General features: G+C 38.3%; 1 long non-coding RNA gene across 2 annotated transcripts; it reads left to right on the top strand.

Annotated features, from left to right (window-relative positions):
* Window positions 1–16,909: 16,909 nt before the first annotated feature.
* On the top strand, window positions 16,910–20,505 carry LOC309490472. Of its 2 annotated transcripts, XR_014202695.1 has the most exons (11): window positions 16,910–16,924; window positions 17,661–17,859; window positions 17,997–18,046; window positions 18,489–18,537; window positions 18,642–18,713; window positions 18,818–18,899; window positions 18,987–19,020; window positions 19,104–19,190; window positions 19,333–19,488; window positions 19,650–19,708; window positions 19,801–20,505. It is a non-coding gene; the product is annotated as an uncharacterized lncRNA (long non-coding RNA). The 2 variants fall into 2 exon arrangements; XR_014202696.1 differs by lacking the exons at window positions 16,910–16,924; window positions 19,650–19,708 and having other exon boundaries at window positions 17,708–17,859.
* The last annotated feature ends 5,925 nt before the right edge of the window (window positions 20,506–26,430 follow it).

Raw genomic sequence — 26,430 nt, 5'->3', positions numbered from 1 at the left:
GCACACCGAAAAAAAATACGCGCTTGCGGTCTGTACGGACGTAATTCACGAGGTTTCCTTATATGTGTGTTGCGTGTGCACGTGTGATGCTGATGTTGCGCGATGTTAATCATGCGGCGCCCGAGTGCATTTGACCGGCATAAAATCGACATTTGTCAGACACGGCCGATCACGTGAAAATCGGCCAATTCCGGTCACCAGCCGATCAATCGGTGCATCTCTAACTTCTAAGTCTATTAAGATCCTCCTTCACGACTGGTTCCAGGTATCGATCCTCACCTAAAAATGTTTGGAAATAAGATACCGTCATGAGAACCAGAACAAGAAACAGAAGAAACCCAGAGAGTAGGCAAAGAAAAACCTTATATGCCTAAAAGAAAAAAGGTAAGGAAAGGAAGTATGTCTATATATCCATAGATGCAATTACAGGTCAAAGCACAGCTTACATGCACTATTGGTTGACGTTGAGACCAAGCGGCAACCTCCCCGTCTCTCTCTTGAAACCAACACGGAAGTGAGTTAAACTGCAATTCGTTGACTGGCCGCTTGAGGCTGGTGCCAAAAGTGAGTCAAATCTGTATCTCCCCCATGTTAAAATGCCAAATTTTACAGCAGAAAAAAACCTTTTTACAGCCTGGTGTCAGTATGTGGTTTTGGTCTATACAGCTAAGTTTGCCCTTCATGACAACTGTGAGGGGGGTGAATTTTTTTATAACTCATCCGTTTAGTTGATTAATCCTTAAAGTTCTGCATAATTAAGGGTGTGTCCACATTTGAGTGACAGGTGGATTCCCGCTGCTGTGGTCATTAGCCATTTGTCTGCTGTCTGTTAGCCGTCACGTTACCTCAGGTAATTTATCGTAAAAATAAATAAATTCCAGCTACTAATCTTAGCATTTCTGCCGTGTTTGCCGGAGATTATTTCACTGTCATAATGACTTGCTGTGGGGTTAATTGTATTAACAGATCGTCCCAGAAGAAGCCTGGACTACATTTTCTCCGGTGAGTGAAATTCTAATATAATTTCATTTCTTAATTTTATTTCGAATAATTTATTTATTATTTATAATTGCATTTAAAACTTTATTACACTCCAAGATCCAACAGACTGTGATTAGACGTTGTCATATAATGTTACGCCTGCATTTCATAATTTAGCGTAACATTACTAACACTGACTATATTGGAAGTATTTTTTGACATGTCCTCAAAGATATGTGTAGGAAATTAGCCTGTAATTACTCAATAGACAGTACAACGAAACAGAATGAGGACTAGCACTAGCGGTGATGTCCGCCACAAATTCTTAAGCTAAAATACATTTATTAACGTTACAACCTTTTGGACACTGTAGTAATTTAAGTTCTATTACTTGACAGTAGTCTGTGAAGGAGGTAACTATCTATTTGTTTGTGTAAAGTTTTCCTCTAGGTGATCCAGAACATCTGGACCAGTGGATGCTCAACGTGAAACGACAGAATTGGACTCCTAACAAGTATTCTCGTCTGTGCAGTGAACATTTCGAGAGTCATCACTTCACTACTGACTCCAGGGTACAGACACCTCGTTTCATACCTTACAAAGAGTCAAGCAACATATTGGTTGAAATTGGCGAAAAATTGACCATCATACATTCATTTACATTACATTACTAAATATTTGATTAGGTCACTGTTAAGGTGAAATTAGTGACACACCAGTTAAATTTAGGATTTTCGATGCAAAAATCAAGCAACATGACCACTTTTTGCCAACCTTTACATTTCAGTGCTTTTAGGGCTGCACGATATTGAAGAAAAATGCGATAACTCATTACATAATGTGATATTCTATATGCGATACGATAATGCTTAAAGTGTGTAAAATACATTTAAATTATCTTTAAAATATATTTAAAATTATATAACCTACATGCGTTTCACATTCTTTTTTTTGACAAGAAAACATCCCTACAACTTCTGAAAGTGAACATCAGTGTTTTACTGTAGCATAAAGGCCTATTTATACTTCTGCGTCGAACTGCCGCCGTAGCTACGTCGTAGGCTGTGTGTAGCGCGCGTACCCTTCGGCGTACCCTGACGTGCACCTCTCCAAAAATGTAACAACGCGTCAATTCTACGCGGACGCAAGCGCTGTGATTGGTCTACCAGAACCCCTCCCTCGGGGTTTCACATGCTCCCTAGGTGCGCGTCAACGCGGACAACAACGCAGAAGTATAAATTAAAACCAACACGTTCCCTACGGCGTATAGGCTCCGGCGTAGGTCCGACGCAGAAGTATAATGAGGCCTTAAGAAGTGTTATTTTAACATCAGTGTAAACCACTGGGTTTAGAGTTTTAGGTTATCCTACATTAGGTTTATTTATCAACAGAAATGGAATAATCAAATGTAAAAATAAAACACTGCTTAGTTTTCACTGTATGAATTAGATATACACTGATTCTTGTTAAAGCTACAAAATGTTTTTTTTGCGAGTTATTTTCTCTTTGTCTTTTTTTCATGACCCCAGTTATTGCAAGCTGTGGTGGTATGCATATCGCGAAATATACATTTGCGATATTTCGATATATTGTGCAGCCTTACCTTTTATGCAAATACGATAAAATAAAAAAATTATCTCTGTGAAATTCGTGTTTGAAAAATGATTCTCCAAGCGAGACAGCGGAACACAGAATGATTCCGTTGTGACAGTTATTGCGAACAGTTACATATTTGTTTAATAGCAATAATAATTTTTAAATGTAATCTGTACATTCATACTAGTGTTAGACCGAATAATGAAACATAAACGCATACATCTGTGTTATGAATAACAGCCTTTTACAGCCAATATGACCAATAATGTTATATTTTGTATGCTTCCTGTAATTTTTATTAGGGAAGGACATGTCTGAAGGACACTGCTGTGCCAACCATTTTCTCTTTCTCCAAGGGCGAAGAACAACAGCCAAAAATAACACGCTTGGTAAGTATTGATGAGGTGGTAAGTGGCATCCCTATTTCATCTGTAAATAGTAATGAGGAGGTTGCATATGTAGACAATATGAGTAGTGCCAACAGCTATGCTGTCAATCAGAGCAATGTCATGATGATGGAAGACACATCTGAACAGGCCTTTGTTGCTCAAGATGTTGTGCATGATGACATTGCTCTGACAGTGAATGTGTGTGAGGATTATGGTTTGGGTAGCAGCGTTCAACACACAAATCGGAGTGGAAAACAATCACACTTTGGTTCTTTGAGTGATCACTGCTACTATATTTCAGAGTCTCCAAAACATTGTAAATGTTACTTGGAGCCTGCATGAACTAAGTAACATTCAATGTCTGCTTTAAAAGAAGTACGTACATACATGTGTTGTCTCAAATTAACCTCAATGTCAGATGTACCTTACTGCGAACCCCACCAATACCAGGATGATTTTCAGTTGGAGTCTGCATGAACGGGGCCCAACTCTTACAAATCACATGCTGCGATGCTACAGTAACATGCAATATTGACACAGTTGTAAGTTATACATAGAGCCTTTATACATAGTGCCTTCCTTAACCAACACATATACCGCTGATTAAACTTATAGTTTGTGTGGGCTTTCCCATGTCACATTAAGGACTGTTCAATATCTCTTAAGAGTTCGCATGAATATTGATCTGTTTGCCATTTATTATGTGAAATACATATGCAACCTCCCTGGTCAATATTTATGTAGATAGTTTCTGGAATTCAAGGATCAGTTCATGACATATTTACAAAAAATGTATATATTTAAAAAAAAGTATTCTCTCATGTTAAGTTGCCAGCTTCAAAAAGTTAACATCCATGGTTAGTTTGGTTTTATATCATATATATTGCGTTATTGAAGTGTTACAGTAATACATTAATACAGTATTTTAAGTTATGTTATAAAAAAATAGCTTTAAATCTCATTTTTATTTATATTGATTGTCATGTGATTTTTTTTTGGCCTGATTGCTGTTTTCATTACAGCTGGGCAAAATGTTAATATTTAAGGTTGTTCCTATCCCTTAGTTTTCACCATTGTATATTGCTTTTCCAGTGTTGTATGTTTTCTATTTTTTCCATGTCTTGTACCTGTCGTTTTGTAGTGTCTCGTATGTTTGTCCCGTGTTATATGTTCTCACTCATGGCCTGCACCTTGGCGTGGTGAGTGGGCTTTTAACCAAGACAGGCCATACTGAATGTATTGTACCAGTATTTTTTAACCTTGTCATCTTTCTCTCATGTAGGGTGTGTGACGTCCCCTGATTTTTGTGTGTCAGTAACCATACTCATGTTGTCTGTTGATGTGCCAGAGGAGCTGATTGCAGTATCCGTCCTCCAGATGTGGAGCGTTCTGATTCCAGCTTCCATCATGGCTCTATACCTTCTCTGTCATTGCCTGCACCATTTTGCTTTGCTTAACTTTTTGTTTAACTTGTAGTCTACTACTGATTAAAATACCCCATATCTGAAGTTGCAGTTCAGCTGTTAGTGTTTGTGGCAACTCACTTTTGATAAACATTAAAACAATAATCAAAACATTATTCTAAATTTACTTCATAAAGCAATGAAATGAAAAGTCAATGCATTCCATAAAAACTGCTCATACAACTGTGAAAGATTGAATTGAATTGAATTTATTTAATTCTTCAGTCAGGATTAAGCAGAGTCGCTGCAGAGACCATGGGATGGTGGTGGTGGGGAAGGGGGGGGGGGGGGGGGGGGTAATGTAGGGATGAGGAAGAGCAGAGGTAACAGTGTTATGGCTACAGGTGTTTCTAAATTAACATAAAAAACTCAACATTAGCCATGATGGTCAGGGCTATATTTAGGCCTAACAAAATGGCCCTAAAGGCAAAATTCAAAAGCAGTAACACTGCCCACTGTAAGCAGTTCACTGCATTTGGATGTGGCCTTTAAGGCAGTTAGCTATTGTATTTAAAAACATATCATTTCCCCTAGGTGTGAAATGAACTCCATCTTTCAAAAATAGCCCAGGACTGTCATGTCTAATGTGAGGGTGCTCAATCATGGCACCATTTAAGCTACGAACAAATGTAGCCATAACACTGTTAACAACATTTTTTGCCTTGTTAATTTTCACCGGATTGGCACCAGTCACGGATATATGCGCCGGCCACTCGACCAGTCACGGATATATGCGCCGGCCACTCGAACTTACACAATATGTAAGGTTTAAAAAAACAAACAAATGCAGCGCGCGTCTCGTGGCTCTATTAGCATCGCGCCGGCCACTACCAGCCACACGATCTCTCACTGTTTACATCTATCAGACACTCCTATTGATACACGAGAGCACACAGACAGTGCAATACAGATCTTATTTCTCACCTTATCTTGTTTTTTATTCACTCTTTTGACCTGTGCCGTGCCAGCCACACGATCTCTGACTGTTGCAGCTGCCTGATACTCAGATTGACATTCTGAAGAATGATTTTGACCACTCCATTAAGTTTTGTATAAAGTCTTTTTTTAAAGTCTGATTAATTTTGTGTAATTGTATATTAATTTTAATCAATGTTTGACCAAACAATTCCCTTGATTTAATCAATAAGAAGCATATAGAAGACATATAGCCTATAGCAATAAAATCGTGGCATGGTTTCTGTGCGATCACTTGCATTGGTAGGCTACGTTCCTCACATGCACAATAAATATATATAAACAGGGTGCGATTTGCCGGGGGGGATGCGTGGGATTTCCCCCTTTCTGGTCAATGAATCCCTGCCTCTGCTTAATTATGTTTATCCCCGGGCGGTGGGGATAAATTTATCCCCCCCTCAAAGTGATCAGTGCTACTACACTAGTGGCGAGACGGATCACAAAACTTATTACGGATCCGTGGTTTGATTAAAGTCAATTTTATTTAAAAATGCGCTACTTAGATATAGCTGCCGCAGCCTCTCTGTACCACTCTGGGCCGGGTTTCCCGATAACGATGTATCTTAGCTCTTAAGAGCGCTCTCTACGTGCAAGGTTACGAACGCTCGCAGCAATTCCACGAGCGTTTCCCAAAAATGCACTTAACGTGAACGTGCGAGAACGCGTTTTACGTCCTACTTAAGAGTCGCTGTCCATTCGCGAAGTGCTGAAATATAACCTTATATGGAATCGTATTCTGAACGTTTAGCCTTATTAGGTTTAACCTAATAATCGTCATCTGTGGATTAGCAATCAAGACAAGCCTAAAGTCTACATTCAGGCGGAGATAGCCTACTGACAAAATGTATGAACAAAAAAACAAACAAGAAAAGATACCTTTAAAAAAAGATGAAATTAATGTAGGCCTATTTTAGAGGAGATAGAGCGAAACAAAGATGTTATTTTTAACAGATTTAAAGGACACCATAAGGAAAAACAAAACATCTGGGTGGACGTTGCAAACTAACTGCGTGTGTTCAAAGATCAGGGAAGGTGGTCTGCAAGAAATGCCCAATACATGGCTGGTTTTTGTGCACGTCAGCAAGTCATTGACAGATTATTTATTTTTTATTCATCCATATTTTCCCCAGTCTTTGAAGCATATTTCCCACATTCTTTTATGATTTTTTTTTTGTTCATTCATTTAATTTAGATGTGTATTTTTTTCTTCCCTTTTTTCTTATTTAATTTATACATTCATTTAAACAAAAAACAAGTACAATAAAGTGTACAATAAAAAAGTACAATCAAAACCTTATATTTGTACTCACTTTGCAGCGTAATCTGTTAAATCTAGATAAAAGTGTAATCTGCCGGTTGTCCTGCAGGTGACCTCATAAATCTGTCTTCTTACGATGCACTTGGGGATTTACGATTACTCCAGAGCACTCGTAGTTCTACGAAGATTTTCTAGTGCTACTTAAAGGGACATTGTGTAGGAATTTCTCCCATCTAGTGGTGAAATTGTATTTTGCATTCAAACGAATAGGCTAATGCTCTCCAGCGCCTCACTTTTTCAAATGCGCGTTGCATCTACGGTAGCCGTTATGTACCAAAAAGCTATGACAGGATGTCTTATAATAGCACTTCGAGTTTTTCTTCGGGTGAACATGTTTGTTATTTAAAACAAACTGAAACTTGAAACAACGAAAAAAAGAATGTTACAGTATGAACTACTGACTGTCAAAAACATTAACTATGGTAATTAGTAGTAATGCCTTCTTTACTCGTTATATTTTTTGAAGTATGTGCATTGTTAGATATCATCATCATCAGAGCCTTCTCTATCGTTACTTTACTCAATAGCTGCTATTCATCAAAGAGCCTGTTTAACTTTTAACTATAAATGTTCGACTGTCTATATAATAAAGTACACAACCAAGCAATGAAAAAAAAGCTTGTAATTAAGACCGTAACATTGACTTACCTGTCGAGAAGAAAGCAGGAAACTTCAGGGTCTCTTTTGAAAGCTTTCTCCTGCATTAGCTATCCTGACAGTAACCCTTGTTTTTGTAATCTCCGGTCACGTTTCCTTTTACGATCTATTTTGGACTTTTTCGACGACGAGGACTCCTTATCCTGTGACTCATATGTATGTATGAATGAACGGTGTATAAATAACCGTGCAGTGCAGCCTTTTAAACTTGCCGGTGCAGTGACAAGCGCCTCTCACTGCTCTGCTCCTCCGCTTCTGCTGGCTTCAGTCACGTGACGCTGGTTCTGAACGAAAACGCGTTGTGGAAACGCCTTGGCCTAGTACTTTTTGTCCCTCTCTGCTATTATAGTTTTTCAAGATGGCGGAACTACATGGAAGCCTCCGTGGACTTACCCGTCCCATGTATATAAAGATAATAAATTCTTCGTTTACGAGGATTAGTCTGAACATTGGCATAGGTATTTGTACACCATTGAGGGCATATTTATGAATAAAAATATAGATTTTAGATAATAAAATACCTAAAAAGCTACACATTGTCCCTTTAAGTTACAATGCTTTTGGGAAACAGACCATAATATTAAGATCAGTCGTACGATCGTTTTTACGATGCTTTTGGGAAACGCAGCCCAGCAGACTTGCTCAATGTCCCGCCCCCGGCGCTATCTGATTGGTTACACCTCACGAGTAATAGCCTATCAACACTTGCGAGACGGTTGCAGGTCCTGGGCAGTGTTTCGTGTTTCGAAAGGAAGGCATCTTATTCAGCATATTACTGAAGCGGGAATAAACATCACAATCTGATTATATGTTTCTATGATGACAAGCAGAGTTAGTGTCCCAGTCATGAGTCACACCACTGAGAATGGCCGAAGTTACATACGGTGTTTCACTCAATTGAGGCTAAAGCAAAGGTTTTTTGATTACTCACTCACTCTTGAGTGTCTGGCGCGAGTGATTTAAATTTCAATGTAAAGAAGCGTCTAGAGGTCCTGCGGCGCGAGGAGTTTAGCGCGGCGCGGGCGCGTCCAGTTCGCGCGAATGAGGCGAATTGACTAACACAGATAATGCATCTGTCTTTTCTATCATTTCACTGTAGCTCAGCATCGCGATGTAAAGTTAACGTTATTACTTGAACAGCAGCAGTAAAACTGTTTTTAACTTTGCAATCAATCCGTGGTTCAGCAGAGGCTGATATAGAAGTAGCCTAGCCTATTAAACTAAACGCGCGCTCTCATACGGGTAAAAAGAGCGAATAAAAATAAGATTTAGATGAGAAATAGGTAAATAAGATCTGTATTGCACTGTCTGTGTGCTCTATCATTAGGAGTGTCTGATAGATGTAAACAGTGAGAGATTGTGTGGCTGGTAGTGGCCGGCGCGATGCTAATAGAGCCACGAGACGCGCGCTGCATTTGTTTGTTTTTTTAAACCTTACATATTGTGTAAGTTCGAGTGGCCGGCGCATATATCCGTGATTGGTCGAGTGGGCGCCGCATATATCCGTGACTGGTCGAGTGGCCGGCGCATATATTCGTGACTGGTCGAGTGGCAGCTCCCCCTGCCGCGCAAAGATTTTACCCCTACAGCCCTTAAGAGAGCAGCCAGAAAAATGGAGTGCAACTGGAAGAAAATTTCAGCATTTCATGGAAAGAGAGCACGATTGCATACAGAGAGGCCTTAAAAGCTGCTAGATCTGCTTATTTTTCAATCCTATTAGAAGAAAATAAACAAAACCATAGGTATTTTTTTTTAAACAGTGGCTAAACTAACGAAAAAGAAAGCTTCAAACCCAGAAATGTCCAAGTAACACAGCAGTAATGACTTCATGTACTTCTTCACTTATAACATTGATAATATCAGGGACAAAATTATAATTATGCAACCGTCGACTACAGTATCGCATCAGGGAGTGCATTTTAGTCTCCCTAAGGAAAAATTGTATTCATTTATTGCTATAGGAGAGGAAGAATTCGCTAAACTCATTAAATCATCTAAACCGACAACATGTATGTTAGACCCTATACCGACTAAGCTAATGAAAGAGATGCTTCCAGAGGTCATAGATTCTCTTCTTACTATCATTAATTAATCTTTGTCTCTAGGATACGTACCAAAAACCTTTAAGCTGGCTGATTAAACCGCTTTTTAAAAAAAACACAACTTGATCCTACAAAATTAGTCAATTACAGGCTGATCTCGAATCTACCTTTTCTGTCAAAGATACTAGAAAAGGCAGTATCTTCACAACTATGTTCCTTTTTAGAAAGAAATGATATCTGCGAGGATTTTCAGTCAGGATTTAGACCATACCATAGTAGTGAGACAGCTCTCATTAGAGTCACAAATGATTTGCTCTTAAAGGGCATCTTGCAGGCTAGACTACCCAGTGAGTCAAGGTATAGAAAAATAATGTAGGAACTAGATTTAAATATAAATATATACTTAAACGCTATTAAGGCTTCTAGAGTCGTTTTTGTGAGAAAATTTTACTTCCGCATCTGAAAACCGCCGGAAGTGACGTAACAGGAGGGAGTGCGGTCAAAGTAAACAATAGGAAAGCAATGGATCACATTGACAGTTCGGACGCTGAGGAAATTGTAAATGTTTACTCGTATGACGGACCTCAGCCATATAAGTTAATTATGAGCCTGCTATGCAGCCAAGAGAGCAGGACAGGCCAGGCAACTACTTTTATTTGTGTAAACTCACAACAACAAGAAAACGTTGTGCTTTTGTAAAAGAAAAGAAAATTGAACAGGGAATCGTGTTCATGATCTCTGTGAATTGGAGCGCGTCTCAAATTAACTGAAAAACAGTGTATAGACAAGCCTCACAGACATGAGAAATATAACTATCTATATAAAGTCTGTCCACCAACGAAAAAAATTCAATCGAAAGCAAATACGGTACCATCTGATTATATCGAAATGAATGAATCTTTCGAGTCAAATCTTTTTCAATGATCCACTCACGATTCGGCTGCGATTAAAAGCTATCAAGAGGTAAAGCTCATCAGTGATTATAATATAACGACTTAAATTGCAGTTTGTTCGTCACATAAAGCTATCATATGAATAAATAACGATATTTATATAACGGACGAGTCGTATTAGATCACTTTTATGATACTTTTGTGATTTTTATTGTCTTTTATTATTATAATTTTTTGCGTGACAGCCCCCAGTAGGCTAACGTTACTCATTCACTTTCATTACATCGACAAGAAGAGTCTCCATTAGGCTACATATTCAAAAATGTCCCTTTGTCTTCCATGGAAAGTCAACTTGAGGATTTGCACATGAAGGTGAGTAAATTATGGCAGAATGAATCATTTTTGGAAGAACTAGTCCTTTAATATGCTTTTTAAGGCTGAGATTATGCATCGTCTGTAGAGCTAACGTTACTTACACAAAATAACATCTAAAGCGCATGTGAAGAAGACAATATCTTTTAAAGTCTTTTAAATAAATGATTCTCTCTTCTATCCTTTTCTTTTGGTATAGAATAAAATACCAGTTCGGGGTTCCTCTTTCGGCTGTTGTTGCAGCCAACTGCACATCATTTTAAATATAAAACGCATGTGTATACTGATATTTTTCTAACGTCTGAACTCCTGTTTATACATCCATACTCCCTTAATTAAGATGTTTCAATATATTAGTATTAAACACATTTTCTGATAATTTATATTTCAAGTTTTGACTGCAAATGTCACGTCCATTACGCTGGAACTGCCCAATAGTAATGTAAAGATGTGGTAGCATTGGATCTGGACGGGAAGGATAACTCTGGGAGTTGGAAGGGATGTGTCGTGATTCTGCCTTCTCACACCGCGACAGGCGACACAGGTTCGTGGATCTGAGTGTCGCGATTTCGGTTTCATTTCGCATATAGCATACAGCCCTTATAATCATAGATGACGCCACGGGTTTTTATTTAAAAGAAAGAGCGTAGCCTACGTTTGTATGTAGGCTTATGGGAAATTTATATTCACAATAGCGGAAAAAAAAAATCGGTAGGTCTTAACGCAAGTTTACAACCGGCAAGTCGGTGGGACTAAAAGGGAAAAAAAATTATTTATTGGGTCGGACCTAAATTGACAGGGTCGGTCGGGTTACGGCAAACAAGAATATTTTTAAGGATGGCCTCGTAAAGATGGCGGCGCAGAGCTACAGTGACGTCATGTGAACCGAACGAATACTAAAAGCAGCCCTTAATAGTCTCACTACATTGTTACATTTTCAAAAGTAAACACGGTCTCTGTCTCTATCTTTGACGATAATAGTGTTAGCTACCTATCCCAGATGTAGTTTAGCCTGCTAGCCTACACAGCACAGGACTATACAACGACTAAAACTATCACACAACATACTCACAGTCGTGATAACCGAGTTGGTTGGCAATAAGGGTTGGGCATCGAGAACCTGTTCCAACTGGGAACCGTTTAAAAAAAGAACGATGCCATTGGAATTGTTTAGAAAATTTGTTTTCGATTCCGATCATCGGTTCCAAACGCGCAAGTTTTGGTTTCCATAGTGGCCACTGGATTTCCGGAAGTCTTTGCCACGCCCGCTTGTTCTGTTGCAGCCATGGAGCACGGTAAGCGGCGCTCAAAGGTGTGGCTTTATTTCACCTTTATTTCATGCCAGAGGAGAACTGGCCCCCGACTGAGCCTGGGTTCTCCCAAGGTTTTTTTTCTCCATTAGGTCACTTGATGGAGTTTTTCGGTTCCTTGCCACTGTTGCCTTTGGCTTGCTCAGTTGGGGATATTTTGGGGATATTTAATTTAATTTTATCAATCAATAAATTCTTCTTGAAACAAACTTTGTTGTATTATTTTAATTTAATACTGTGAAGCTGCTTTGATACAATCTGTATTGTGAAAAGCGCTATACAAATATACTTGACTTGACCTTAAAAAAGCCTGGGTCGGCAGAGTGCAACACATGTGACAAACTTATTTCTTGCATGGGCGGATGCACTACAAATATGACTAAACACCAACGCCTGCATGGTGTACAAAATTAACAAGGAGTGTAGCGTGTTTGACATGCAGCGCGGTCCACAGTCTCGTCCTCCTCGGGCAACCCTGCGCGACCAACATTAGTAACGTTGCCAGGAGTGCAAAATAATTAATCTGTAACGTTTGTTATTTTGAATAGAAATCATCTCTCATAATTTATCATAAAGCAGTCATTCACGTCTTCGCCGGTTTATTTGTGTTCACATACATGCAATATAGTCCAATGGTGCGCATATTTGGAGAAATAATGATTTATCACCACATGTTTGTAAAATATTTCGTCATACAGAAAAACATTTCTATTCATTTTCCACTGCATTATGCGATCTGAAGAGCTCAAACAGCGAACACATCAAGCTCTGTCTCTGCTCTTCCTGATTTACATCAGTTTATGATATCAGCGCTCTCTCATTCACTGTACAGCTGTCAATCATCTCACGTGGACCAATGCGATTAGGGGTATTTTCATATGAATAGAGAATGTTTAAAGTGAGCTTTAATGCATTGAGTTAGTTTATACATGTACAGAGAGTCCAGACCAGGGTGCAAAGTCTGCATATATAAATCTGTTTTTTGGTCTGGTGCAGAGGCATTCCTAAGTTTCTCCCACATGGGCTGCAGCTCCCGAAACTAAAACTCATTATTGAATCAAAATAATTTCCTCTGTGAAATGAGGCCGTGACAGGTTTTGACTCCACCCTTCAAAGAATCGGAATCGAGAATCGAAAAGAACCGAAATCGAAAAGAAGAATCGGAATCAGAATCGTTCAAATCAAAACGATGCCCAACCCTATTGGCAATGCTACGCCACACAATCGTTGTCCTTGTAGTATGTGATTGGCTGAAGCCTTTTCTCTCGCCGCAAAAGTAAAAAAAAAAAAAATAATAATAATAAAAAGACATTGAAGTGAAAAAATAAAAGTCGTTTATTCGCCGCAGCACATTTGCGTTCGGTGTGGAAGCACTCATTACACAAACAGCTGATCAAAAAATAAAACCATCGGGCGAATTATACGTGCGTCAAAATCGCGTCTAGACGGCTAAATGTGTCTCTTTCACCCGATTGCCGTTGAGAAATCTCAAATTTTATTGTAGGTTTTGCCAGTTCAACATGGGTTATAGGACGAAAATTGAATGAACGAGTACTTCGATTTCTTACAGGTTGAGTTGTTGTTGCCCATAACACGCTAGCATTCTGCTAATGAACGCTGATTGGTCAGTGAAGGACTGATTATGACCAGAGATACCGCTTGATGGCATCATGGCATCCGAAGCGGGACCAGAAACAAACAAAACAAAAACTCATCTAGCACGTGTGTTTACCTGTGTCAGCTGTGTTGTGTGTTTCCCTGTGTCAGCTGTGTTGTGTATTTACCTGTGTCAGCTGTGTTGTGTGTTTACCTGTGTCAGCTGTGTTGTGTGTTTACCTGTGTCAGCTGTGTTGTGTATTTACCTGTGTCAGCTGTGTTGTGTGTTTACCTGTGTCAGCTGTGTTGTGTGTTTACCTGTGTCAGCTGTGTTGTGTGTTTACCTGTGTCAGCTGTGTTGTGTGTTTACCTGTGTCAGCTGTGTTGTGTGTTTACCTGTGTCAGCTGTGTTGTGTGTTTACCTGTGTCAGCTGTGTTGTGTAGTTACCTGTGTCAGCTGTGTTGTGTTTTTACCTGTGTCAGCTGTGTTGTGTGTTTACCTGTGTCAGCTGTGTTGTGTAGTTACCTGTGTCAGCTGTGTTGTTTGTTTACCTGTGTCAGCTGTGTTGTGTGTTTACCTGTGTCAGCTGTGTTGTGTGTTTACCTGTGTCAGCTGTGTTGTGTGTTTACCTGTGTCAGCTGTGTTGTGTAGTTACCTGTGTCAGCTGTGTTGTTTGTTTACCTGTGTCAGCTGTGTTGTGTGTTTACCTGTGTCAGCTGTGTTGTGTGTTTACCTGTGTCAGCTGTGTTGTGTAGTTACCTGTGTCAGCTGTGTTGTTTGTTTACCTGTGTCAGCTGTGTTGTGTGTTTACCTGTGTCAGCTGTGTTGTGTGTTTACCTGTGTCAGCTGTGTTGTGTAGTTACCTGTGTCAGCTGTGTTGTGTATTTACCTGTGTCAGCTGTGTTGTGTATTTACCTGTGTCAGCTGTGTTGTGTAGTTACCTGTGTCAGCTGTGTTACCTGTGTCAGCTGTGTTGTCGATGCCTCGAGAGAAAAGAAAGTGCAGATCGCGAAAGCACCAAAGTGACTGAAGGATTGCCGTGAAGCAGTATCTCTGGTCGTACCATAGACTGTAAAAAAAGATGGACGACGCCCCTTCGCTCTCTTCCATTGATGAGAACTGAAGCCACCAGAGTCCCGATATGGCGCTGACATATTGGAACTTGAGTCTGCGCAGTAGCGATTTCGGGACCAGACCTGCGCAGTAGTGAGCAGGAAGTAAAGCCGCGAAATCAACGCTCCGCCCTCACTCTCGCAGAATGCACTCAGGGAGAGTGGATTCTGCACACTTTTTAAAAAATGTATTGCAGTACGACAAGAGGCTTGTTAAAATAAAGTAAACACAATCTCCTCAGTCCTCCGAAGATCCCGAAAAAATGTCCGTTGGTGCTTCAGTGACTACTTCGCTCAGAGAACCTGTCAATCACAGCTGTCAATCATGACGTTACACCACCGCATCATGTAACTAACTAAAAACCAACTTATTTTTGAAACAGACACTTGAACTTACATCAGCGTGATAAAAACGACAGCAAATGAAAGAAACCGCCTTTGGAAAAAAGATATTTGAAGTATAATTTAATTGTTTAGTTTGTCTCACGTTGAATAACACGGGGAGGCGGGGCTTATGACCTATACTAGGACCAGTCACCGGGGGGCGATCGAGACGTTTTGGCTTCACTTTTCAGGGCTTGTGCGGCACGCTTGGGTCGTACGATGTGTATGACGTCATTGACATTTTAAAAGACTTTTTAAAGCAAATAAGTGACTCTAAAAAATCTCCAGCAATGTGTAATTTCTTTGCATCTCCTTTCGAATACAACATTCAAATTACTAGACAAAAAATTATATCCTGAGAAAAGTGGATTTTGAGGGGTATAGCTCCATAGACCTCCATTCATTCTGCACTCGTCCTGTGAGCGCCCTCATGTGGAGCCAGAGTGGAACTGCAACCAGTTCAGAAGCCGGAAGTTTGCTGAGAGTGGAAGTTCTCCCCTTATTAGACATTCTCTGATATTATTTACAAAAAACAAGGAACTCCCGCACACTATCAGTACTTGCAAATGAGTATCGAATTTTTATTAGCAACATTTCGGTCTCACGACCTTCATCAGGCATCATGATGCTAATAATTTACTAATTGTACATCATATTATTTGAAATGTATCATAGATACATTTTCCAAAGTTTGTAGCCTACTTGTTTAAATTCAAACAATACGCATAACACACGTGACTAGTCCTGATTGGTTTCCCCAGATAGCAAAAAATATCGGCACGGCTTCTTTTTGCCGCCGGCCCCAAGCTGTCGGCTATAGGTGCGTCCCGCTGGCGGCGATGAAACGTTTGCCGCCGTATACGTCACTCCCATTTCTTGCGAGATGCCGCCGGCGAACAGCCGCCGGGCCGCCGACTTCATTCTCTCTGGCGGTTGCCGCCGTCTAAATGAACCGCGGCCGGCTGGCGGCAAGCCGCTTTGAAATCGACCAGCCATGAGTGAAACTGACAGCATCTTAACTACTTTTCACATTTAAAGCGATTATAATGATTATGTGAATTATATACATTTTTGTTGTTGCTCCAAAGCCATTAGGGGTTATAACAGATTTGACTCTGATTCCATGATAAGGTTTAGGAAATTACATTTAAATTACTTTGAAACTCTGAAGCGATAATATGTAAAATATATAGAATTATTTTTATTCACTTAAGGTGACAATTCTTTACATTTCTTTGATTTATGCACAATTTGAGATGCACCAATAGACCAAAAAGAATTCCTTTTGTAAAACTTACTTGGCAATAAATATCTTTCTGATTCTGATTAGTTTTTAAAATAAATATTTCATTCATGGTATGAACAATTTAGCAGAATAAATGGATGAAGTTAGATTTTTCACCAATGCTTGAAATCAGTGAACAGTGAAAGACATCTGCAACTTGGCCAAAATCTTGGGTTTGCTTTATATTTTTTTTATTAATTTGCAACCATGGTAATGTCTATGAGAAACATGAAAATCCCTGTTTTGACCTGAAGGATAAAGTGAAATATTTATAAATATTTTGTCTCTCTGTCACTCCAGGAAATTGTGGTTATGTCTTTCAATGTTTTACAAGCTCAATTTTTAATTTATTTTACCTTTTACATGTATAAGGAATTACTTTGCAGTTTGCAATTGCGAGTTTTGCGACCTGTACAAATTTTTAAGAAAGTGTTAAAGCACAAACAGAGAAGTACCTCCACCGGTCGAGAGGGGCAGCACCTAAAAAACTGAAGCAGATTTACTCGTCTCGTCACACGGTTTCGGAGAGAGGAAATATACGATCTTTTAAGTAAGTACATTTTTCCTTTTTGTTTAACGCAATATTACTATGTTTATTTTTGACATTGTTTTTAGTTCTTCTTCTTAAAATCTGTTCTTGCCTAACTAGTCAAGCTAAAGTAAGTTAGCCTTGTTTGCAAAGTTTCCGCCATGCTTCCGCCATAGCTAGGCTAACGTTACTTAGTTTCTTCCTGGCGTTGAGTTTTTTTCTTCTTCTAAGTATGTTTAACTGTTATGTATGTTTATACAAGTGTGAGTACATGTGGTTTAAGATAGTATTGGTCAGTCGAATTAACTAACGTTACAGTTCCTGAACTACGGTGCGAATGGTAACGTTAGCAAAATCTTCACGACAAGAAAGACTGATCAGTATAACTTGTGTTGTTTTCTAACTAAACATAATTATGCTGCTAGTCTAGATTAGTGTTCACTACCACATGCTGTTTCACCTTTTTTACACACTGAGTTCAAGCATGTTCTAACGTTACATGTTAAATGTATCTAGCTACAGTAGGTAGCCAAACTTTACATCTAGAAAGACTAGTTTAACTTTTGGTGTTTTCTTACAAAAATAACGATGTATATAGGTTGTTTATATGATTTTGTTTGTCTGAACATGGTTTTCTGTTGATCCACTTGTGAAAATTACTGCTTTTTCGAAGGTGTGAGCATTTTAATGTTGTTGATTTTGCCTGAAATTTTTTTATCAAAAAGTATACTTTATGCTAATGTGTCTTCTATTTTAGATGCTTCACATTGTTCAGTTTATCAACAAGGAGGATCTGCCATTTGCAGTGGTTCCACAAGAGTGGCTCAGCGAAGGGCATGTGCCATTGGCCCCCATTTAACCTCCGCAAAAAAGACAAAGGAACAATTTAGCCATCCGCTGCACACCTCCACACAGCACCTGGGAGAAACATCATTTTAAGTCCATGAAGGGAGCAGGTAAATGGGTCTGACTTGTACATTTGATTTTCCTTTATTTCATCTGTGTAATTTATTTGTCTGTTTATTGTGGATAGCGGAATGTTTCATTCATTATTATTATTATTATCATCGAATTTCTGTTTCCTCTTTCTTAGAACCAGGTTTCTCCCCAGTAATCCAGAATCTGCCAAGAGTTTGAGTACAAGTAAGTGATGTTATTTGTGAAGTTTTTTTGTCTTGGAAACTATTGCTTCTATTTAAAGTTGGCATGAACTGGAAGTTACAAACGACTTTTCTCCAGTGTTGTGACGTATTTCCAAGTGAAAGGGAATATTGAATAGAGGAGCAGGGTTTTACTCTAGCGCTCCTCCTCTCCATCTCTGCTCATAGCAGACTAATGGTTTGAGGGGAGTTGCTACGCCCTCACGCCATTGCACATGACCGGAAGAGAAGTCGTTTCGAGGGGGGAGGGAAGGGTAACGTATTTGATTAAATATTATAAGGGTACATGAATAAAAAATGAAGTGCACAGATGAATCATTTACATAAACCCTACAATATTACATATAAAAATACAAATTGTAAAATTTGATTTCATGCTGACTTTAAGATGATGAATCCTTTAATCATAATCTGTTTTTCACTAGGACACTTGATGGGATTCGCTGCAGCAGTTTCTGGATGAAAGGTGTTGAGGTGTGTTGTACATTCCATTAGCTTTGCACAGTTCAATTATTGTTTCATTACTGAATATGCAATACTCTGCATTGAAATTAAAGCTGTTATGTTTGCTCCCCCAGCTCATCAAGTACTAAGCTTTACTCCCCCGGCAGCAAATTTACCCTGGCAGCATATGGGTGAAAACTCTGGAGGTATGTAATACATTGCGCTTAACTAAATGTTACATTTAAGTCCAATTCATTAAATGTATGCAATAACTTCAAACATATTTTTACATGTCAATGATTATCAATAGGAGGGAGAAAGTCATTGCTCTATTGTTGGCCCTTGTACTCCAATGGCATCTCGTGTCAAGCATGAAGTTTTCAGCTGTGAAGGTATATTCTAGCCCTATGTCTTAATGTCCAGTGTTTTAACAGTATTGCAAATAGTGCCTTTAGTTGTTTTTTATTTTTAAAATGTAGAACCAAGCCCTGAGGGAAAGCAATGCACGAGCAGGTGAGAACTTGCACTGTTTCTTAAATTGTACTTTTTTGTGTGTGATGTAAGTCCAAAATTACCATATGCCTTTCATTTTGTAGCTTTGGATGACAGCGGCTTACTTCAAGAGCAGGTGAAGCAAGTTCAACAAACAATGTTGAAGACGTTTGCTTGCACTGGGCAATCAGGTACAACTTGCAAACAGCACCTGTGGTTGTTGGTTTAATTCCCACTGGGGCTACCTGTACATGTAGTAGACCTAGATATAAATGTCATAGTTTAGTAGTTGAGGGACCAGGACTGACTATTTTATTCTGGGAAACCCTGTAGGTGCAGATCAGACCCTTATGCTGTGACGTCTTGCAGAGTTTGGCGATGTTGGAGTTATCCCTGTCAGGGGATCTGTTACTCCCCCTACACACCCAGGAAGATTTGCCGTGTCTTGACAACAGTTTGAAGCAGGATAAAAAGCTCCAGGAACAATTTGTAAGTTTGCTGATTATAACGCCATAGAGTAATCTAAAAAGTAAAATTTAAGATTGTAAACTGCATATATTACAGTCTGAATCCTTAGCCTTTCACATTTTTTATTTATTTATGAGAAGCTTCAGAGAAATGTAATTTGTAACACTTTTTGGGATTTTCAGCTTTGGTGTAGGGGATAAAGCATGTTTTAGAGACATGTTCCTTTAGACCATTGTTCAAAGTAAGTTGGATATTTTTTTTATTATATTTAAGTAGATGTGTATGGCCTCATGCAATTCAAATGAAATGACAGATCTGTATTTTCTAAATTAGCCATCCGGAAGAACCTGGCAACCCAGGATGCCACTGATGAAGCGGTCTAGGTTAATGTTTCGCGTTACCTGAAAGGAGCATCTGACCGTGAAGGCAGAAAAAGGCACCGCACAGCTGAGAGGGACCCACAGCCGACCACTTAGGCTGACTACTGACACCCCAGAATCACTGACAACTGGAATCCTTTCTTTATCTTGCAGTCAGTAACATCAAGACCCCTAAAGAAGTCAGAAGTGTCACACTATACTCACTAACTGTGGAAATGACTTTCTTTTTTTTCTTTTTTCAAATAATGCTTGTAAGTCCTTGTGCCACAGGTCAGCATTGCAGCTATAATGGTCTATTCTACTCCAGAGCTTTACTATAAATTACTACCACTTAACCTATTGTTAGAAATGGCTTGTAAATGTGATGTCATACTTTGATTTATTTGGTATCCTGCACATTATTTCGTATCAAGTATTCTCTTTACTTGTCATAATGTTTTTTTCACCCTAGAGCTGTCCTCTTTATATGAACAATTATTGTAAGAGTTGTAATTTGCTTGTAAGGCTGTTTTTTTTTTTTTTTACCAAAATTTAATAAGAAACCTGCATGTTAGTATATTGATTTATTTATTTTTCTGTTATGTTTCAGTGATCTGACACATCTTGTTTAAATGACAGTTAATGTACTTTGAAATGTGGAATAAAAATGCCAAATGGATATTTGTCTGGTTTGAGCAATCATTATTCTTGATAAACTGCATGCTATAAATATTAAATATTATATATAGCCAGAATAAGCGGCGGCAGATCGCTCGAAAATAGCGCTTGCCTCCGGCGGGCCGCGGAAGGGCCGCCTTCAATATAAAGGTGGCGGGACGGCGGTTGGCCCGCGGGCCGGCCGCGGAACGAAGGCGGTAGGAAGGCGGCTGCCGCTTTTAAAAAGCGGCTGCCGCCGGCGGTGCGCCGTCCAACGTGTTTGCGATGTCGCCGTTCTGCCGCTTCTACTGCCGCCGGAGTGCCGACGGTGGGCCGCCGACTCATTGCTATCTGGGTCAGAGCCGTTGAACAGCTGTGATTGGTTTATTTAAAGGTACAATATGCAAGATTTTTTGCCGCTAGAGGGCGCTACATTCCAAACAACAACAACGGCGTAGCTTGATGACGATGTGAAGGAGCGTGGAATGATGGGAACTGTTGTTTTAAACTCCACATTGGATGTAAATCAGTCAGACGGGAATCGAAAAATCATGTTCATGGATGAGGTAAAGTTCTATTTTTATAAATGTTGCGTTTAATGACATGCTTTTTGTGGCGAGGGGGGACGTGGTTCAGCGCGGTCTGTAACGGGAGAGAGAGAAACGAGACGAGCGGGACGCAAGGTCAAGTGCACATGACGAACACCTGTGTCTTATTGCTGTATTATTGGCGTCGAGAGACCGCTTATGAGCCGCGCTGGAACGAGAGAAAGACTGGAGAGAAAAGAACGCAGACGCAGAGAAAGCGAATTGTTGTAAAAGTACATTCGAACATACCCACATCATTTGCCAAAATACTGATTAATCTTTGTATAACACATTTATTTACATTGCCATAAACACCAGATAAACAATGTCAATAAGCTAACGTTAAACACAATCTTAAAGCAATAATACTTTCCTTAAATAAACATAACTATTACCGAATGCTACATGTGGAAAATATAAAATTAAGCATGCTTTGTCGACAGAACCAGCTGCAATCGGTAAAGAATAATTGTGTTCCATAACGACTGCAAGAAACAAGCTAACGTTTGTTGCTTGATAGACGCTACAACTACAACTTCCGCATTTGTCCAGGACTCCACGCAGTACGAGCGGAAACCGAGGGTAACGCGGATATGACGCAATTGACTGGCGACTCCCAGCTCCCCTCTGTTCTAACGCCCCGTTTCCTTGGTTAAAATCACAATTTTCTCACGATTTAAAAATAGTTGGAAACATTTGGGATATTGTAAGTAATCAACTTAACAAAATATATAACACTGGCCTTGAGATTTTGGGATATTTTAATGCAAAATTCTTACATATTGTACCTTTAATAGAAAATAGAAAACGTAATGTTGTTTTTATTTTTACTCAGCTTCTTCAAGTTTGCATGGCGTGTGACATTTGGAACCTCGTTATATTGTGATTCTAGATAAGATTTGTATTACATTAATGTTACTTGTCTGTGCCAGTCTATTTTTGACACAAAGTGGGTCAGCACGTCTTTTTCAGTTCAGCTACATTCAATTTGACCAATCAGAGCCAAGCTTTTCAAGTCGAAGTGGAAGCGGAGTCGAAGAGTTGAAGATGCTGCCCTCAGAAGTTACTGGTAAGTTTTAGTTGCTGACATGTTAGCATCAATAAATTGCTCACTGTTTAGTTTTCCCCCTAGGTGGATAGGTCTGCTATGCATTTGCTTATATGACTGACACGTGGTGGAATACTGACGTTATTTAGGGTATTTACAAACATTATTTGGTTTATATTTGCCTGTTGCGCTCAGTTGCGCGCTCTTGTGGACATAGGAGACAATGCAGTACTTTTTTCCACTAACGTTAAGTATTGCCTTGAGAATTCGAATATAATTCGAATTTTGCTAATATTTAAGAAAGAAATTCGAATTTAGCTTTTCTTTTTCTTTTCTTTTTTTTTTTTTTTTTTTTTTTAGAACATGTAAATAACATTACAAAAAAAAAACAGGCATGGATAACAAACTCCAAAGATGATTAAATAAAAATAAAATAATAAAATAAAATAAAAGAGACATTCACAAGACGCCAAATACAGATTCATAATATCTTACAATAGACATAGCTTTTGAATTTTTTACAATTTTAAGAGACTTCATTAACAGAGTGAGTTCGTTAGAGGAAACCTTGTATAAAGGAGGAGATTTTGACAATCTACATTTATGAATGAAAAATTTGCCATTCAGGATGATAAAATTTACAAAATTGTGAATATTTTTATCATCATTCTCAAAGTAGCAAATAATTTCTTTCACATTCAGTGTTATCGTTAGATTAATTTTAACTGAAAAAGAAAAAAAACAATCTTTCCAAAATGACTTTACACTCTGGCAATCAACAAACAGATGATTTAAAGACTCCTCACAGTTGTTACAAAAGGAACATTCTTTCCCAATATCCATAAAATTAGAAAGCCACATATTAGTTGGATATATTTTGTATAAGATCTTCAGGTGAATTTTTCTTACTTTGTTAGAAATACAAAATTTGTAAGGGAGCAGCCATGCTTTTCTCCAATTAACATCTCTTAAAATGGAATTCCAGTAAAATTTCCCTCTTGGAGTAACTCTCTTTTGTTCGTTAAATACTTGTCTTATATCTGTTATGATTGAGATGACAGAGGCAGATCCAAATGCAACCATTTATTAAATAAAGGACTCAGCATCAACAGATTCAGGGTGGTGATGTTACGTCTGACACCGACGCTCCGAAGCTTGCTTCAAACTCGAACGGTCCTTGCAATGAACCACTGCTTCGGAGCTTGTATCATTACGTCACTAGTCACGTGAAAATGACTTCTGAAGCAAACACACTGGTTCACTCCTGTAGTGAACCACCTTTGACAGCCCAATCCAGTGTTGACAGGTTTGAAACCTGGCGGCTGTATTTCTTATAAAAGTGAAGCCAAACCATGGCAACACTGTGGGTTGCAGTAGTCGGTGTCTCTAAAGCTGGTGAAATTGTTTAAAAAAAAAAAAGATTTCACCTTTCACCAAAGACAAAGAAAATTATATTTCTGAATAAAAACCATACCATTTAATGAACACTTTGTCTAAGCCTTCTGCATGTACCCAAAGCACACCCTCTGCCACATTTTTTTATTATTAATTAGAGAACATATGAACATTGTTGCATAAAAATATGCATCAAAGACAGAAACTTCAAAAACCCTCTGCTACGTTATACAAGTACAACCAGTTACACACATCCTTTTCAACATACAAAAATATCAGTCCCACCAGTTAACAAGTTAAGAGTTCTGCTTCCCACAGCTAAACAAGATAAAGCTTTCACACATGATACTGCCCTGCTAAAAAAATAAATAAAAATAAATAAATATATATATATATATAGAAACCATTACCGAAATTCTATTGGATTTAATGGTTTTCGTGAGAATTTTATTGGTTGTAATGGGAATTATAGTGGTCTCTGTGGGTCTCTACTGATATGTGTTTGGTTCTATTGGTGGGGGCATTAAATCCTAATGGAATATGTCCCAAAAACACTACAAAAAAGAATTCTGTAGTGGTTTAAATGGTAAAAGCCAATGGTTCCTATTGTTTTTTTAATAGAAACCATTAGTATTTCTGTGATGGTTTCCAACTTTTTTTTAAGCTGGTCTGATCTTCTGTCCTTGTCTAAAGAAATAATTATACACACATCATGCTTAATGTTTTATTATCAAGGTGAACACATGAAATTCATCAGTATCTGTAAAATTCACCTAAGTTACATAACTGAGTTTCACAGCACTAACACTGTTTCAGCTTTGATCGCCTCGGTAAACACGTAATAAACGGGGCGTTAACATATAAGCCTATTTGCATTTTATGGTTGTCAGCTTTGTTGCATTACATTTACTTCACCAGGAGATGGTGCTGCAATTTCTATATGAATGAAGCTTCGAGTAATGAACCATTTTCGACACAATTGTATCAGAAAGCAATAATGCTTCGAAACGCTTCATTTGGCCATCACTAATTCAGGGTAAAACAAAGGCATGTCGAGAACCAGGCTGGAGATCAAGGGCGGGCTGCAGGCAAACGGACTCCAGAAACAGGCAGAGGGTCACTAGGCAGGCTGCAGACAATCAGTGAGATTCAGCAAGGCAAGAGTCAAGACACAGGTAGGCAAGGAAAACCAGGAACGCTCAGACATGCACACAACAGTGAGTCAATACTTTGCAAAGGGACACCAGGTTAACAAGCCAGATATAGGTTAACTGATCAGAGTTAAATCAGAACAGGTGATAGTCAATCAGCAGTCAACAATGCATACTAGGAAGCAAGTACGCGAGTCCATAAACATACAAAAGAAACTTGAGCAAGGATAATCCAGAAGGGCTGGCTACCGTAACAATATCTTTGTTAGTACATTTTTTATCAAAAATATATTTACCATTTATAAGGAGATCGTAATCTTTATTTTCAACTTTATAATAAGTCAGGTGGCTGCACATTAAATTAATAAGCCCAGAGGGAATAGCTTTAATTACTACAGAAAATTCTTTAAATTATATAGGAAAATTGAATTTGGACAAAAAAGAATCATAAGAGTGAATTTTCAAAGATGAATCAAATAAATCACTTAAATACATTAACCCGTGATCCAACCATTTCTCAAAAAAAAAAACTCTTGCCTTTAACTGTAATCAATTCATTGTTCCTTATTTTCATTCTGTGAGGAGAAAAATTATGCACAAAGCACAATTTCCAGGCCAAGAGTGCTTGCTCATGGAATTTAGACAGTTTTATAGGTAATTTAGATGGTACAAAATTGCAAGTTAAAAGAAATTTAAGACCACCGACCCTCTTAAAAATATTATGTGGAATAAAAGACCAAATTGAATCAGTATCAATAACACACCTTTTGATCCAATTAATCTTAAAAGTATTGTTCATGTCTACATAATCCAGCATTTCAAAACCTCCTTCAGATTTCTTTCCAACCAATAAAGTTTTTTTAAGATGGTGGTGCTTATTGCAGCAAAAATCACCTAATAATCTATTAATTTCTTTACTAGTAGAATCTTGAACAAATAAAGACAGCCCAGGAAAAGTGAAACTGGATAAACCTTCTACTTTCGATAATAAGATTCTGCCTAAAATAGATAAATCCCTTCTTAACCAATTGACAAAAATCATTTTTGGTTTTTTAATCTTGTTATTGAAATTGAGATGCTGTCTAACTGTCAAATTTTTAGATATATAAATTCCTAAATATTTAACATATTCTTTCACTGGAATGTTACACATTGAATGTTCAGAAGAATCATGCACTGGGAGAATTTCACACTTTGTAATATTTAACTGGAGACCCGAAGCATCAGAAAAAGTTTGAACTAATTCGATTGCATTCTTAATTTGAGTCTTATCTTTTAGAAATAAAGTTGTATCATCAGCCAACTGTGATATTTTTATTTCTCTATTAAATAATGTTATACCATGTAAATTTGGATTTTTAATTATACTAATCGCTAATAGTTCCACAACAATTAAAAACAAAAATGTAGAAATTGGGCAACCCTGCCTCACTCCTCTGTTGATAGAGAATCTTCTAGAAGTATTGTTCTGTAATATAACGGAACTTTTAATGCCTTTAAAACATTTTAACAGTCTGAATGAATTTATTTCCAAAACCAAATGCATGTAAACTTTGTAATAAAAATTGGTGATCAATTGTGTCAAATGCCTTGTAAAAGTCAAGGAATAAAATGAGTGCATCTGAATTAACAAATTGGTTATAATCTAATAGGTCCAATATAAGCCTAATATTTGAACTAATATGACGCTTTGCCATAAAACCAGTTTGAGATTCTCCAATTATTTTATTTAAACCACTCTTTACACTGTAAACCCGGATAAGTAG

Source organism: Leuciscus leuciscus (assembly GCF_965113295.1).
Source record: "Leuciscus leuciscus genome assembly, chromosome: 2".
NCBI lineage: Eukaryota > Metazoa > Chordata > Actinopteri > Cypriniformes > Leuciscidae > Leuciscus > Leuciscus leuciscus.
This window is presented reverse-complemented; position numbering and strand designations above follow the sequence as displayed.